Genomic DNA, 17,818 nt, shown 5'->3' with positions numbered 1-17,818 from the left:
ATGAGTATCGACAATGTATTATTATTGTAGGCTGTGTATCATGAGTATCATGGAAAGACCATCAAGTTGATATGAGTATTGACAATGTATTATTATTGTAAGCTGTGTATCATGAGTATCATGGAAAGACCATCAAGTTGATATGAGTATCGACAATGTATTATTATTGTAGGCTGTATATCATGAGTATCATGGAAAGACCATCAAGTGGATATGAGTATTGACAATATATTATTATTGTAAGCTGTGTATCATGAGTATCATGGAAAGACCATCAAGTTGATATGAGTATCGACAATGTATTATTATTGTAGGCTGTATATCATGAGTATTATGGAAAGACCATCAAGCTGATATGAGTATCGACAATGTATTATTATTGTAAGCTGTGTATCATGAGTATCATGGAAAGACCATCAAGTTAATATGGGTATCGACAATGTATTATTATTGTAGGCTGTGTATCATGGAAAGACCATCAAGTTGATATGACCATCTACAATGTATTATTATTGTAGGCTGTGTATCATGAGTATCATGGAAAGACCATCAAGTTGATATGAGTATCGACAATGTATTATTATTGTAGGCTGTGTATCATGAGTATCATGGAAAGACCATCAAGTTGATATGAATATCTACAATGTATTGTTATTGTAGGCTGTGTATCATGGAAAGACCATCAAGTTGATATGACTATCTACAATGTATTATTATTGTAGGCTGTGTATCATGAGCATCATGAAAAGACCATCAAGTGGATATGAGTATTGACAATGTATTATTATTGTAGGCTGTGTATGATGAGTATCATGGAAAGACCATCAAGTGGATATGAGTATTGACAATGTATTATTATTGTAGGCTGTGTATCATGAGCATCATGGAAAGACCATCAAGTTGATATGAGTATCAACAATGTATTATTATTGTAAGCTGTGTATTATGAGTATCATGGAAAGACCATCAAGTTGATATGAATATCTACAATGTATTATTATTGTAGGCTGTGTACCATGAGTATCATGGAAAGACCATCAAGTTGATATGAATATCTACCATGTATTATTATTGTAGGCTGTGTATGATGAGTATCATGGAAAGACCATCAAGTGGATATGAGTATTGACAATGTATTATTATTGTAAGCTGTGTATCATGAGTATCATGGAAAGACCATCAAGTTGATATGAGTATCGACAATGTATTATTATTGTAGGCTGTGTATGATGAGTATCATGGAAAGACCATCAAGTGGATATGAGTATTGACAATGTATTATTATTGTAGGCTGTGTATCATGAGTATCATGGAAAGACCATCAAGTGGATATGAGTATCGACAATGTATTATTATTGTAGGCTGTATATCATGAGAATCATGGAAAGACCATCAAGCTGATATGAGTATCGACAATGTATTATTATTGTAGGCTGTGTATGATGAGTATCATGGAAAGACCATCAAGTGGATATGAGTATTGACAATGTATTATTATTGTAGGCTGTGTATCATGAGTATCATGGAAAGACCATCAAGCTGATATGAGTATCGACAATGTATTATTATTGTAAGCTGTGTATCATGAGTATCATGGAAAGACCATCAAGTTAATATGAGTATCGACAATGTATTATTATTGTAGGCTGTGTATCATGGAAAGACCATCAAGTTGATATGACCATCTACAATGTATTATTATTGTAGGCTGTGTATCATGAGTATCATGGAAAGACCATCAAGTGGATATGAGTATTGACAATGTATTATTATTGTAGGCTGTGTATCATGAGTATCATGGAAAGACCATCAAGTTGATACGAGTATCGACAATGTATTATTATTGTAGGCTGTGTATCATGAGTATCATGGAAAGACCATCAAGTTGATATGAATATCTACAATGTATTATTATTGTAGGCTGTGTATCATGAGTATCATGGAAAGACCATCAAGTTGATATGAGTATCGACAATGTATTATTATTGTAGGCTGTGTATCATGAGTATCCTGGAAAGACCATCAAGTGGATATGAGTATTGACAATGTATTATTATTGTAGGCTGTGTATCATGAGTATCATGGAAAGACCATCAAGTTGATATGAGTATCGACAATGTATTATTATTGTAGGCTGTATATCATGAGTATCATGGAAAGACCATCAAGCTGATATGAGTATCGACAATGTATTATTATTGTAGGCTGTGTATGATGAGTATCATGGAAAGACCATCAAGTGGATATGAGTATTGACAATGTATTATTATTGTAGGCTGTGTATCATGAGTATCATGGAAAGACCATCAAGCTGATATGAGTATCGACAATGTATTATTATTGTAAGCTGTGTATCATGAGTATCATGGAAAGACCATCAAGTTAATATGAGTATCGACAATGTATTATTATTGTAGGCTGTGTATCATGGAAAGACCATCAAGTTGATATGACCATCTACAATGTATTATTATTGTAGGCTGTGTATCATGAGTATCATGGAAAGACCATCAAGTGGATATGAGTATTGACAATGTATTATTATTGTAGGCTGTGTATCATGAGTATCATGGAAAGACCATCAAGTTGATACGAGTATCGACAATGTATTATTATTGTAGGCTGTGTATCATGAGTATCATGGAAAGACCATCAAGTTGATATGAATATCTACAATGTATTATTATTGTAGGCTGTGTATCATGAGTATCATGGAAAGACCATCAAGTGGATATGAGTATTGACAATGTATTATTATTGTAGGCTGTGTATCATGAGTATCATGGAAAGACCATCAAGTTGATACGAGTATCGACAATGTATTATTATTGTAGGCTGTGTATCATGAGTATCATGGAAAGACCATCAAGTTGATATGAATATCTACAATGTATTATTATTGTAGGCTGTGTACCATGAGTATCATGGAAAGACCATCAAGTGGATATGAGTATCTACAATGTATTATTATTGTAGGCTGTGTATCATGAGTATCATGGAAAGACCATCAAGTTAATATGAATATCGACAATGTATTATTATTGTAGGCTGTGTATGATGAGTATCATGGAAAGACCATCAAGTGGATATGAGTATTGACAATGTATTATTATTGTAGGCTGTGTATCATGAGTATCATGGAAAGACCATCAAGTTGATATGAGTATCGACAATGTATTATTATTGTAGGCTGTGTATCATGAGTATCATGGAAAGACCATCAAGTTGATATGAATATCTACAATGTATTATTATTGTAGGCTGTGTACCATGAGTATCATGGAAAGACCATCAAGTTGATATGAGTATCGACAATGTATTATTATTGTAGGCTGTATATCATGAGTATCATGGAAAGACCATCAAGTTGATATGAATATCGACAATGTATTATTATTGTAAGCTGTGTACCATGAGTATCATGGAAAGACCATCAAGTGGATATGAGTATCTACAATGTATTATTATTGTAGGCTGTGTATCATGAGTATCATGGAAAGACCATCAAGTTAATATGAATATCGACAATGTATTATTATTGTAGGCTGTGTATGATGAGTATCATGGAAAGACCATCAAGTGGATATGAGTATTGACAATGTATTATTATTGTAGGCTGTGTATCATGAGTATCATGGAAAGACCATCAAGTTGATATAAATATCTACAATGTATTATTATTGTAGGCTGTGTACCATGAGTATCATGGAAAGACCATCAAGTGGATATGAGTATTGACAATGTATTATTATTGTAAGCTGTGTATCATGAGTATCATGGAAAGACCATCAAGTTGATAACAGTATCGACAATGTATTATTATTGTAGGCTGTATATCATGAGTATCATGGAAAGACCATCAAGCTGATATGAGTATCGACAATGTATTATTATTGTAAGCTGTGTATCATGAGTATCATGGAAAGACCATCAAGTGGATATGAGTATCGACAATGTATTATTATTGTAGGCTGTATATCATGAGTATCATGGAAAGACCATCAAGTTGATAACAGTATCGACAATGTATTATTATTGTAGGCTGTGTATCATGAGTATCATGGAAAGACCATCAAGTTGATACGAGTATCGACAATGTATTATTATTGTAGGCTGTGTATCATGAGTATCATGGAAAGACCATCAAGTTGATATGAGTATTGACAATGTATTATTATTGTAGGCTGTGTATCATGAGTATCATGGAAAGACCATCAAGTTGATAAGAGTATCGACAATGTATTATTATTGTAGGCTGTGTATCATGAGTATCATGGAAAGACCATCAAGTTGATATGAATATCTACAATGTATTATTATTGTAGGCTGTGTACCATGAGTATCATGGAAAGACCATCAAGTGGATATGAGTATCTACAATGTATTATTATTGTAGGCTGTGTATCATGAGTATCATGGAAAGACCATCAATATCGACAATGTATTATTATTGTAGGCTGTGTATGATGAGTATCATGGAAAGACCATCAAGTGGATATGAGTATTGACAATGTATTATTATTGTAGGCTGTGTATCATGAGTATCATGGAAAGACCATCAAGTTAATATGAGTATTGACAATGTATTATTATTGTAGGCTGTGTATCATGAGTATCATGGAAAGACCATCAAGTGGATATGAGTATCGACAATGTATTATTATTGTAGGCTGTGTATCATGAGTATCATGGAAAGACCATCAAGTGGATATGAGTATCTACAATGTATTATTATTGTAGACTGTGTATCATGAGTATCATGGAAAGACCATAAAGTTAATATGAATATCGACAATGTATTATTATTGTAGGCTGTGTATGATGAGTATCATGGAAAGACCAACAAGTGGATATGAGTATTGACAATGTATTATTATTGTAGGCTGTGTATCATGAGTATCATGGAAAGACCATCAAGTTGATACGAGTATCGACAATGTATTATTATTGTAGGCTGTGTATCATGAGTATCATGGAAAGAACATCAAGTTGATATGAATATCTACAATGTATTATTATTGTAGGCTGTGTACCATGAGTATCATGGAAAGACCATCAAGTGGATATGAGTATCTACAATGTATTATTATTGTAGGCTGTGTATCATGAGTATCATGGAAAGACCATCAAGTTAATATGAATATCGACAATGTATTCTTATTGTAGGCTGTGTATGATGAGTATCATGGAAAGACCATCAAGTGGATATGAGTATTGACAATGTATTATTATTGTAGGCTGTGTATCATGAGTATCATGGAAAGACCATCAAGTTGATATGAATATCTACAATGTATTATTATTGTAGGCTGTGTACCATGAGTATCATGGAAAGACAATCAAGTGTATATGAGTATTGACAATGTATTATTATTGTAGGCTGTGTATCATGAGTATCATGGAAAGACCATCAAGCTGATATGAGTATCGACAATGTATTATTATTGTAAGCTGTGTATCATGAGTATCATGGAAAGACCATCAAGTTGATATGAGTATCGACAATATATTATTATTGTAGGCTGTATATCATGAGTATCATGGAAAGACCATCAAGCTGATATGAGTATCGACAATGTATTATTATTGTAGGCTGTGTACCATGAGTATCATGGAAAGACCATCAAGCTGATATGAGTATCGACAATGTATTATTATTGTAAGCTGTGTATCATGAGTATCATGGAAAGACCATGAAGTTCATATGAGTATTGACAATGTATTATTATTGTAGGCTGTGTATCATGAGTATCATGGAAAGACCATCAAGTTGATACGAGTATCGACAATGTATTATTATTGTAGGCTGTGTACCATGAGTATCATGGAAAGACCATCAAGTGGATATGAGTATCTACAATGTATTATTATTGTAGGCTGTGTATCATGAGTATCATGGAAAGACCATCAAGTTAATATGAATATCGACAATGTATTATTATTGTAGGCTGTGTATGATGAGTATCATGGAAAGACCATCAAGTGGATATGAGTATTGACAATGTATTATTATTGTAGGCTGTGTATCATGAGTATCATGGAAAGACCATCAAGCTGATATGAGTATCGACAATGTATTATTATTGTAGGCTGTATATCATGAGTATCATGGAAAGACCATCAAGCTGATATGAGTATCGACAATGTATTATTATTGTAAGCTGTGTATCATGAGTATCATGGAAAGACCATCAAGTTAATATGAGTATCGACAATGTATTATTATTGTAGGCTGTGTATCATGGAAAGACCATCAAGTTGATATGACCATCTACAATGTATTATTATTGTAGGCTGTGTATCATGAGTATCATGGAAAGACCATCAAGTGGATATGAGTATTGACAATGTATTATTATTGTAGGCTGTGTATCATGAGTATCATGGAAAGACCATCAAGTTGATACGAGTATCGACAATGTATTATTATTGTAGGCTGTGTATCATGAGTATCATGGAAAGACCATCAAGTTGATATGAATATCTACAATGTATTATTATTGTAGGCTGTGTACCATGAGTATCATGGAAAGACCATCAAGTGGATATGAGTATCTACAATGTATTATTATTGTAGGCTGTGTATCATGAGTATCATGGAAAGACCATCAAGTTAATATGAATATCGACAATGTATTATTATTGTAGGCTGTGTATGATGAGTATCATGGAAAGACCATCAAGTGGATATGAGTATTGACAATGTATTATTATTGTAGGCTGTGTATCATGAGTATCATGGAAAGACCATCAAGTTGATATGAGTATCGACAATGTATTATTATTGTAGGCTGTGTATCATGAGTATCATGGAAAGACCATCAAGTTGATATGAATATCTACAATGTATTATTATTGTACGCTGTGTACCATGAGTATCATGGAAAGACCATCAAGTTGATATGAGTATCGACAATGTATTATTATTGTAGGCTGTATATCATGAGTATCATGGAAAGACCATCAAGTTGATATGAATATCGACAATGTATTATTATTGTAAGCTGTGTACCATGAGTATCATGGAAAGACCATCAAGTGGATATGAGTATCTACAATGTATTATTATTGTAGGCTGTGTATCATGAGTATCATGGAAAGACCATCAAGTTAATATGAATATCGACAATGTATTATTATTGTAGGCTGTGTATGATGAGTATCATGGAAAGACCATCAAGTGGATATGAGTATTGACAATGTATTATTATTGTAGGCTGTGTATCATGAGTATAATGGAAAGACCATCAAGTTGATATAAATATCTACAATGTATTATTATTGTAGGCTGTGTACCATGAGTATCATGGAAAGACCATCAAGTGGATATGAGTATTGACAATGTATTATTATTGTAAGCTGTGTATCATGAGTATCATGGAAAGACCATCAAGTTGATAAGAGTATCGACAATGTATTATTATTGTAGGCTGTATATCATGAGTATCATGGAAAGACCATCAAGCTGATATGAGTATCGACAATGTATTATTATTGTAAGCTGTGTATCATGAGTATCATGGAAAGACCATCAAGTTAATATGAGTATCGACAATGTATTATTATTGTAGGCTGTGTATCATGGAAAGACCATCAAGTTGATATGACCATCTACAATGTATTATTATTGTAGGCTGTGTATCATGAGTATCATGGAAAGACCATCAAGTGGATATGAGTATTGACAATGTATTATTATTGTAGGCTGTGTATCATGAGTATCATGGAAAGACCATCAAGTTGATATGAGTATCGACAATGTATTATTATTGTAGGCTGTGTATCATGAGTATCATGGAAAGACCATCAAGTTGATATGACTATCTACAATGTATTATTATTGTAGGCTGTGTATCATGAGTATCATGGAAAGACCATCAAGTGGATATGAGTATTGACAATGTATTATTATTGTAAGCTGTGTATGATGAGTATCATGGAAAGACCATCAAGTTGATATGAGTATCGACAATGTATTATTATTGTAGGCTGTATATCATGAGTATCATGGAAAGAACATCAAGCTGATATGAGTATCGACAATGTATTATTATTGTAAGCTGTGTATCATGAGTATCATGGAAAGACCATCAAGTTGATATGAATATCTACAATGTATTATTATTGTAGGCTGTGTATCATGAGTATCATGGAAAGACCATCAAGTTAATATGAGTATTGACAATGTATTATTATTGTAGGCTGTGTATCATGAGTATCATGGAAAGACCATCAAGTTGATACGAGTATCGACAATGTATTATTATTGTAGGCTGTGTATCATGAGTATCATGGAAAGACCATCAAGTGGATATGAGTATCTACAATGTATTATTATTGTAGGCTGTGTATCATGAGTATCATGGAAAGACCATCAAGTTAATATGAATATCGACAATGTATTATTATTGTAGGCTGTGTATGATGAGTATCATGGAAAGACCATCAAGTGGATATGAGTATTGACAATGTATTATTATTGTAGGCTGTGTATCATGAGTATCATGGAAAGACCATCAAGTTGATATGAATATCTACAATGTATTATTATTGTAGGTTGTGTACCATGAGTATCATGGAAAGACCATCAAGTGTATATGAGTATTGACAATGTATTATTATTGTAGGCTGTGTATCATGAGTATCATGGAAAGACCATCAAGCTGATATGAGTATCGACAATGTATTATTATTGTAGGCTGTATATCATGAGTATCATGGAAAGACCATCAAGCTGATATGAGTATCGACAATGTATTATTATTGTAGGCTGTGTACCATGAGTATCATGGAAAGACCATCAAGCTGATATGAGTATCGACAATGTATTATTATTGTAAGCTGTGTATCATGAGTATCATGGAAAGACCATGAAGTTAATATGAGTATTGACAATGTATTATTATTGTAGGCTGTGTATCATGAGTATCATGGAAAGACCATCAAGTTGATACGAGTATCGACAATGTATTATTATTGTAGGCTGTGTACCATGAGTATCATGGAAAGACCATCAAGTGGATATGAGTATCTACAATGTATTATTATTGTAGGCTGTGTATCATGAGTATCATGGAAAGACCATCAAGTTAATATGAATATCGACAATGTATTATTATTGTAGGCTGTGTATGATGAGTATCATGGAAAGACCATCAAGTGGATATGAGTATTGACATTGTATTATTATTGTAGGCTGTGTATCATGAGTATCATGGAAAGACCATCAAGTTGATACGAGTATCGACAATGTATTATTATTGTAGGCTGTATATCATGAGTATCATGGAAAGACCATCAAGCTGATATGAGTATCGACAATGTATTATTATTGTAGGCTGTGTATCATGAGTATCATGGAAAGACCATCAAGTGGATATGAGTATTGACAATGTATTATTATTGTAGGCTGTGTATCATGAGTATCATGGAAAGACCATCAAGTTGATACGAGTATCGACAATGTATTATTATTGTAGGCTGTGTATCATGAGTATCATGGAAAGACCATCAAGTTGATATGAATATCTACAATGTATTATTATTGTAGGCTGTGTACCATGAGTATCATGGAAAGACCATCAAGTGGATATGAGTATCTACAATGTATTATTATTGTAGGCTGTGTATCATGAGTATCATGGAAAGACCATCAAGTTAATATGAATATCGACAATGTATTATTATTGTAGGCTGTGTATGATGAGTATCATGGAAAGACCATCAAGTGGATATGAGTATTGACAATGTATTATTATTGTAGGCTGTGTATCATGAGTATCATGGAAAGACCATCAAGTTGATATGAGTATCGACAATGTATTATTATTGTAGGCTGTATATCATGAGTATCATGGAAAGACCATCAAGCTGATATGAGTATCGACAATGTATTATTATTGTAAGCTGTGTATCATGAGTATCATGGAAAGACCATCAAGTTAATATGAGTATCGACAATGTATTATTATTGTAGGCTGTGTATCATGGAAAGACCATCAAGTTGATATGACCATCTACAATGTATTATTATTGTAGGCTGTGTATCATGAGTATCATGGAAAGACCATCAAGTGGATATGAGTATTGACAATGTATTATTATTGTAGGCTGTGTATCATGAGTATCATGGAAAGACCATCAAGTTGATATGAGTATCGACAATGTATTATTATTGTAGGCTGTGTATCATCAGTATCATGGAAAGACCATCAAGTTGATATGAATATCTACAATGTATTGTTATTGTAGGCTGTGTATCATGGAAAGACCATTAAGTTGATATGACTATCTACAATGTATTATTATTGTAGGCTGTGTATCATGAGCATCATGAAAAGACCATCAAGTGGATATGAGTATCGACAATGTATTATTATTGTAAGCTGTGTATCATGAGTATCATGGAAAGACCATCAAGTTAATATGAATATCGACAACGTATTATTATTGTAGGCTGTGTATCATGAGTATCATGGAAAGACCATCAAGTTGATATGAGTATCGACAATGTATTATTATTGTAGGCTGTGTACCATGAGTATCATGGAAAGACCATCAAGTTGATACGAGTATCGACAATGTATTATTATTGTAGGCTGTGTATCATGAGTATCATGGAAAGACCATCAAGTTGATATGAATATCTACAATGTATTATTATTGTAGGCTGTGTATCATGGAAAGACCATCAAGTTGATAATGCTATCTACAATGTATTATTATTGTAGGCTGTGTATCATGAGCATCATGAAAAGACCATCAAGTTGATATGAGTATCAACAATGTATTATTATTGTAGGCTGTGTATCATGAGTATCATGGAAAGACCATCAAGTTGATATGAGTATCAACAATGTATTATTATTGTAGGCTGTGTATCATGAGTATCATGGAAAGACCATCAAGTTGATATGAGTATCAACAATGTATTATTATTGTAGGCTGTGTATCATGAGTATCATGGAAAGACCATCAAGTTGATATGAGTATCAACAATGTATTATTATTGTAGGCTGTGTATCATGAGTATCATGAAAAGACCATCAAGTTGATATGAATATCTACAATGTATTATTATTGTAGGCTGTGTATCATGGAAAGACCATCAAGTTGATATGACTATCTACAACGTATTATTATTGTAGGCTGTGTATCATGAGTATCATGGAAAGACCATCAAGTGGATATGAGTATTGACAATGTATTATTATTGTAAGCTGTGTATCATGAGTATCATGGATAGACCATCAAGTTAATATGAATATCGACAATGTATTATTATTGTAGGCTGTGTATGATGAGTATCATGGAAAGACCATCAAGTGGATATGAGTATTGACAATGTATTATTATTGTAGGCTGTGTATCATGAGTATCATGGAAAGACCATCAAGTTGATATGAGTATCGACAATGTATTATTATTGTAGGCTGTGTATCATGAGTATCATGGAAAGACCATCAAGTTGATATGAATATCTACAATGTATTATTATTGTAGGCTGTGTACCATGAGTATCATGGAAAGACCATCAAGTTGATATGAGTATCGACAATGTATTATTATTGTAGGCTGTATATCATGAGTATCATGGAAAGACCATCAAGTTGATATGAATATCGACAATGTATTATTATTGTAAGCTGTGTACCATGAGTATCATGGAAAGACCATCAAGTGGATATGAGTATCTACAATGTATTATTATTGTAGGCTGTGTATCATGAGTATCATGGAAAGACCATCAAGTTAATATGAATATCGACAATGTATTATTATTGTAGGCTGTGTATGATGAGTATCATGGAAAGACCATCAAGTGGATATGAGTATTGACAATGTATTATTATTGTAGGCTGTGTATCATGAGTATCATGGAAAGACCATCAAGTTGATATAAATATCTACAATGTATTATTATTGTAGGCTGTGTACCATGAGTATCATGGAAAGACCATCAAGTGGATATGAGTATTGACAATGTATTATTATTGTAAGCTGTGTATCATGAGTATCATGGAAAGACCATCAAGTTGATAACAGTATCGACAATGTATTATTATTGTAGGCTGTATATCATGAGTATCATGGAAAGACCATCAAGCTGATATGAGTATCGACAATGTATTATTATTGTAAGCTGTGTATCATGAGTATCATGGAAAGACCATCAAGTGGATATGAGTATCGACAATGTATTATTATTGTAGGCTGTATATCATGAGTATCATGGAAAGACCATCAAGTTGATAACAGTATCGACAATGTATTATTATTGTAGGCTGTGTATCATGAGTATCATGGAAAGACCATCAAGTTGATACGAGTATCGACAATGTATTATTATTGTAGGCTGTGTATCATGAGTATCATGGAAAGACCATCAAGTTGATATGAGTATTGACAATGTATTATTATTGTAGGCTGTGTATCATGAGTATCATGGAAAGACCATCAAGTTGATAAGAGTATCGACAATGTATTATTATTGTAGGCTGTGTATCATGAGTATCATGGAAAGACCATCAAGTTGATATGAATATCTACAATGTATTATTATTGTAGGCTGTGTACCATGAGTATCATGGAAAGACCATCAAGTGGATATGAGTATCTACAATGTATTATTATTGTAGGCTGTGTATCATGAGTATCATGGAAAGACCATCAAGTTAATATGAATATCGACAATGTATTATTATTGTAGGCTGTGTATGATGAGTATCATGGAAAGACCATCAAGTGGATATGAGTATTGACAATGTATTATTATTGTAGGCTGTGTATCATGAGTATCATGGAAAGACCATCAAGTTAATATGAGTATTGACAATGTATTATTATTGTAGGCTGTGTATCATGAGTATCATGGAAAGACCATCAAGTGGATATGAGTATCGACAATGTATTATTATTGTAGGCTGTGTATCATGAGTATCATGGAAAGACCATCAAGTGGATATGAGTATCTACAATGTATTATTATTGTAGACTGTGTATCATGAGTATCATGGAAAGACCATAAAGTTAATATGAATATCGACAATGTATTATTATTGTAGGCTGTGTATGATGAGTATCATGGAAAGACCAACAAGTGGATATGAGTATTGACAATGTATTATTATTGTAGGCTGTGTATCATGAGTATCATGGAAAGACCATCAAGTTGATACGAGTATCGACAATGTATTATTATTGTAGGCTGTGTATCATGAGTATCATGGAAAGAACATCAAGTTGATATGAATATCTACAATGTATTATTATTGTAGGCTGTGTACCATGAGTATCATGGAAAGACCATCAAGTGGATATGAGTATCTACAATGTATTATTATTGTAGGCTGTGTATCATGAGTATCATGGAAAGACCATCAAGTTAATATGAATATCGACAATGTATTCTTATTGTAGGCTGTGTATGATGAGTATCATGGAAAGACCATCAAGTGGATATGAGTATTGACAATGTATTATTATTGTAGGCTGTGTATCATGAGTATCATGGAAAGACCATCAAGTTGATATGAATATCTACAATGTATTATTATTGTAGGCTGTGTACCATGAGTATCATGGAAAGACAATCAAGTGTATATGAGTATTGACAATGTATTATTATTGTAGGCTGTGTATCATGAGTATCATGGAAAGACCATCAAGCTGATATGAGTATCGACAATGTATTATTATTGTAAGCTGTGTATCATGAGTATCATGGAAAGACCATCAAGTTGATATGAGTATCGACAATATATTATTATTGTAGGCTGTATATCATGAGTATCATGGAAAGACCATCAAGCTGATATGAGTATCGACAATGTATTATTATTGTAGGCTGTGTACCATGAGTATCATGGAAAGACCATCAAGCTGATATGAGTATCGACAATGTATTATTATTGTAAGCTGTGTATCATGAGTATCATGGAAAGACCATGAAGTTCATATGAGTATTGACAATGTATTATTATTGTAGGCTGTGTATCATGAGTATCATGGAAAGACCATCAAGTTGATACGAGTATCGACAATGTATTATTATTGTAGGCTGTGTACCATGAGTATCATGGAAAGACCATCAAGTGGATATGAGTATCTACAATGTATTATTATTGTAGGCTGTGTATCATGAGTATCATGGAAAGACCATCAAGTTAATATGAATATCGACAATGTATTATTATTGTAGGCTGTGTATGATGAGTATCATGGAAAGACCATCAAGTGGATATGAGTATTGACAATGTATTATTATTGTAGGCTGTGTATCATGAGTATCATGGAAAGACCATCAAGCTGATATGAGTATCGACAATGTATTATTATTGTAGGCTGTATATCATGAGTATCATGGAAAGACCATCAAGCTGATATGAGTATCGACAATGTATTATTATTGTAAGCTGTGTATCATGAGTATCATGGAAAGACCATCAAGTTAATATGAGTATCGACAATGTATTATTATTGTAGGCTGTGTATCATGGAAAGACCATCAAGTTGATATGACCATCTACAATGTATTATTATTGTAGGCTGTGTATCATGAGTATCATGGAAAGACCATCAAGTGGATATGAGTATTGACAATGTATTATTATTGTAGGCTGTGTATCATGAGTATCATGGAAAGACCATCAAGTTGATACGAGTATCGACAATGTATTATTATTGTAGGCTGTGTATCATGAGTATCATGGAAAGACCATCAAGTTGATATGAATATCTACAATGTATTATTATTGTAGGCTGTGTACCATGAGTATCATGGAAAGACCATCAAGTGGATATGAGTATCTACAATGTATTATTATTGTAGGCTGTGTATCATGAGTATCATGGAAAGACCATCAAGTTAATATGAATATCGACAATGTATTATTATTGTAGGCTGTGTATGATGAGTATCATGGAAAGACCATCAAGTGGATATGAGTATTGACAATGTATTATTATTGTAGGCTGTGTATCATGAGTATCATGGAAAGACCATCAAGTTGATATGAGTATCGACAATGTATTATTATTGTAGGCTGTATATCATGAGTATCATGGAAAGACCATCAAGTTGATATGAATATCTACAATGTATTATTATTGTAGGCTGTGTACCATGAGTATCATGGAAAGACCATCAAGTTGATATGAGTATCGACAATGTATTATTATTGTAGGCTGTATATCATGAGTATCATGGAAAGACCATCAAGTTGATATGAATATCGACAATGTATTATTATTGTAAGCTGTGTACCATGAGTATCATGGAAAGACCATCAAGTGGATATGAGTATCTACAATGTATTATTATTGTAGGCTGTGTATCATGAGTATCATGGAAAGACCATCAAGTTAATATGAATATCGACAATGTATTATTATTGTAGGCTGTGTATGATGAGTATCATGGAAAGACCATCAAGTGGATATGAGTATTGACAATGTATTATTATTGTAGGCTGTGTATCATGAGTATAATGGAAAGACCATCAAGTTGATATAAATATCTACAATGTATTATTATTGTAGGCTGTGTACCATGAGTATCATGGAAAGACCATCAAGTGGATATGAGTATTGACAATGTATTATTATTGTAAGCTGTGTATCATGAGTATCATGGAAAGACCATCAAGTTGATAAGAGTATCGACAATGTATTATTATTGTAGGCTGTATATCATGAGTATCATGGAAAGACCATCAAGCTGATATGAGTATCGACAATGTATTATTATTGTAAGCTGTGTATCATGAGTATCATGGAAAGACCATCAAGTTAATATGAGTATCGACAATATATTATTATTGTAGGCTGTGTATCATGGAAAGACCATCAAGTTGATATGACCATCTACAATGTATTATTATTGTAGGCTGTGTATCATGAGTATCATGGAAAGACCATCAAGTGGATATGAGTATTGACAATGTATTATTATTGTAGGCTGTGTATCATGAGTATCATGGAAAGACCATCAAGTTGATATGAGTATCGACAATGTATTATTATTGTAGGCTGTGTATCATGAGTATCATGGAAAGACCATCAAGTTGATATGACTATCTACAATGTATTATTATTGTAAGCTGTGTATCATGAGTATCATGGAAAGACCATCAAGTGGATATGAGTATTGACAATGTATTATTATTGTAAGCTGTGTATGATGAGTATCATGGAAAGACCATCAAGCTGATATGAGTATCGACAATGTATTATTATTGTAGGCTGTATATCATGAGTATCATGGAAAGAACATCAAGCTGATATGAGTATCGACAATGTATTATTATTGTAAGCTGTGTATCATGAGTATCATGGAAAGACCATCAAGTTGATATGAATATCTACAATGTATTATTATTGTAGGCTGTGTATCATGAGTATCATGGAAAGACCATCAAGTTAATATGAGTATTGACAATGTATTATTATTGTAGGCTGTGTATCATGAGTATCATGGAAAGACCATCAAGTTGATACGAGTATCGACAATGTATTATTATTGTAGGCTGTGTATCATGAGTATCATGGAAAGACCATCAAGTGGATATGAGTATCTACAATGTATTATTATTGTAGGCTGTGTATCATGAGTATCATGGAAAGACCATCAAGTTAATATGAATATCGACAATGTATTATTATTGTAGGCTGTGTATGATGAGTATCATGGAAAGACCATCAAGTGGATATGAGTATTGACAATGTATTATTATTGTAGGCTGTGTATCATGAGTATCATGGAAAGACCATCAAGTTGATATGAATATCTACAATGTATTATTATTGTAGGTTGTGTACCATGAGTATCATGGAAAGACCATCAAGTGTATATGAGTATTGACAATGTATTATTATTGTAGGCTGTGTATCATGAGTATCATGGAAAGACCATCAAGCTGATATGAGTATCGACAATGTATTATTATTGTAGGCTGTATATCATGAGTATCATGGAAAGACCATCAAGCTGATATGAGTATCGACAATGTATTATTATTGTAGGCTGTGTACCATGAGTATCATGGAAAGACCATCAAGCTGATATGAGTATCGACAATGTATTATTATTGTAAGCTGTGTATCATGAGTATCATGGAAAGACCATGAAGTTAATATGAGTATTGACAATGTATTATTATTGTAGGCTGTGTATCATGAGTATCATGGAAAGACCATCAAGTTGATACGAGTATCGACAATGTATTATTATTGTAGGCTGTGTACCATGAGTATCATGGAAAGACCATCAAGTGGATATGAGTATCTACAATGTATTATTATTGTAGGCTGTGTATCATGAGTATCATGGAAAGACCATCAAGTTAATATGAATATCGACAATGTATTATTATTGTAGGCTGTGTATGATGAGTATCATGGAAAGACCATCAAGTGGATATGAGTATTGACATTGTATTATTATTGTAGGCTGTGTATCATGAGTATCATGGAAAGACCATCAAGTTGATATGAGTATCGACAATGTATTATTATTGTAGGCTGTATATCATGAGTATCATGGAAAGACCATCAAGCTGATATGAGTATCGACAATGTATTATTATTGTAGGCTGTGTATCATGAGTATCATGGAAAGACCATCAAGTGGATATGAGTATTGACAATGTATTATTATTGTAGGCTGTGTATCATGAGTATCATGGAAAGACCATCAAGTTGATACGAGTATCGACAATGTATTATTATTGTAGGCTGTGTATCATGAGTATCATGGAAAGACCATCAAGTTGATATGAATATCTACAATGTATTATTATTGTAGGCTGTGTACCATGAG

This window comes from Sinohyriopsis cumingii, unplaced genomic scaffold (assembly GCF_028554795.1).
Source record: "Sinohyriopsis cumingii isolate HCF-2022 unplaced genomic scaffold, ASM2855479v2 utg000127l, whole genome shotgun sequence".
Classification (NCBI taxonomy): domain Eukaryota; kingdom Metazoa; phylum Mollusca; class Bivalvia; order Unionida; family Unionidae; genus Sinohyriopsis; species Sinohyriopsis cumingii.
This window is presented reverse-complemented; position numbering follows the sequence as displayed.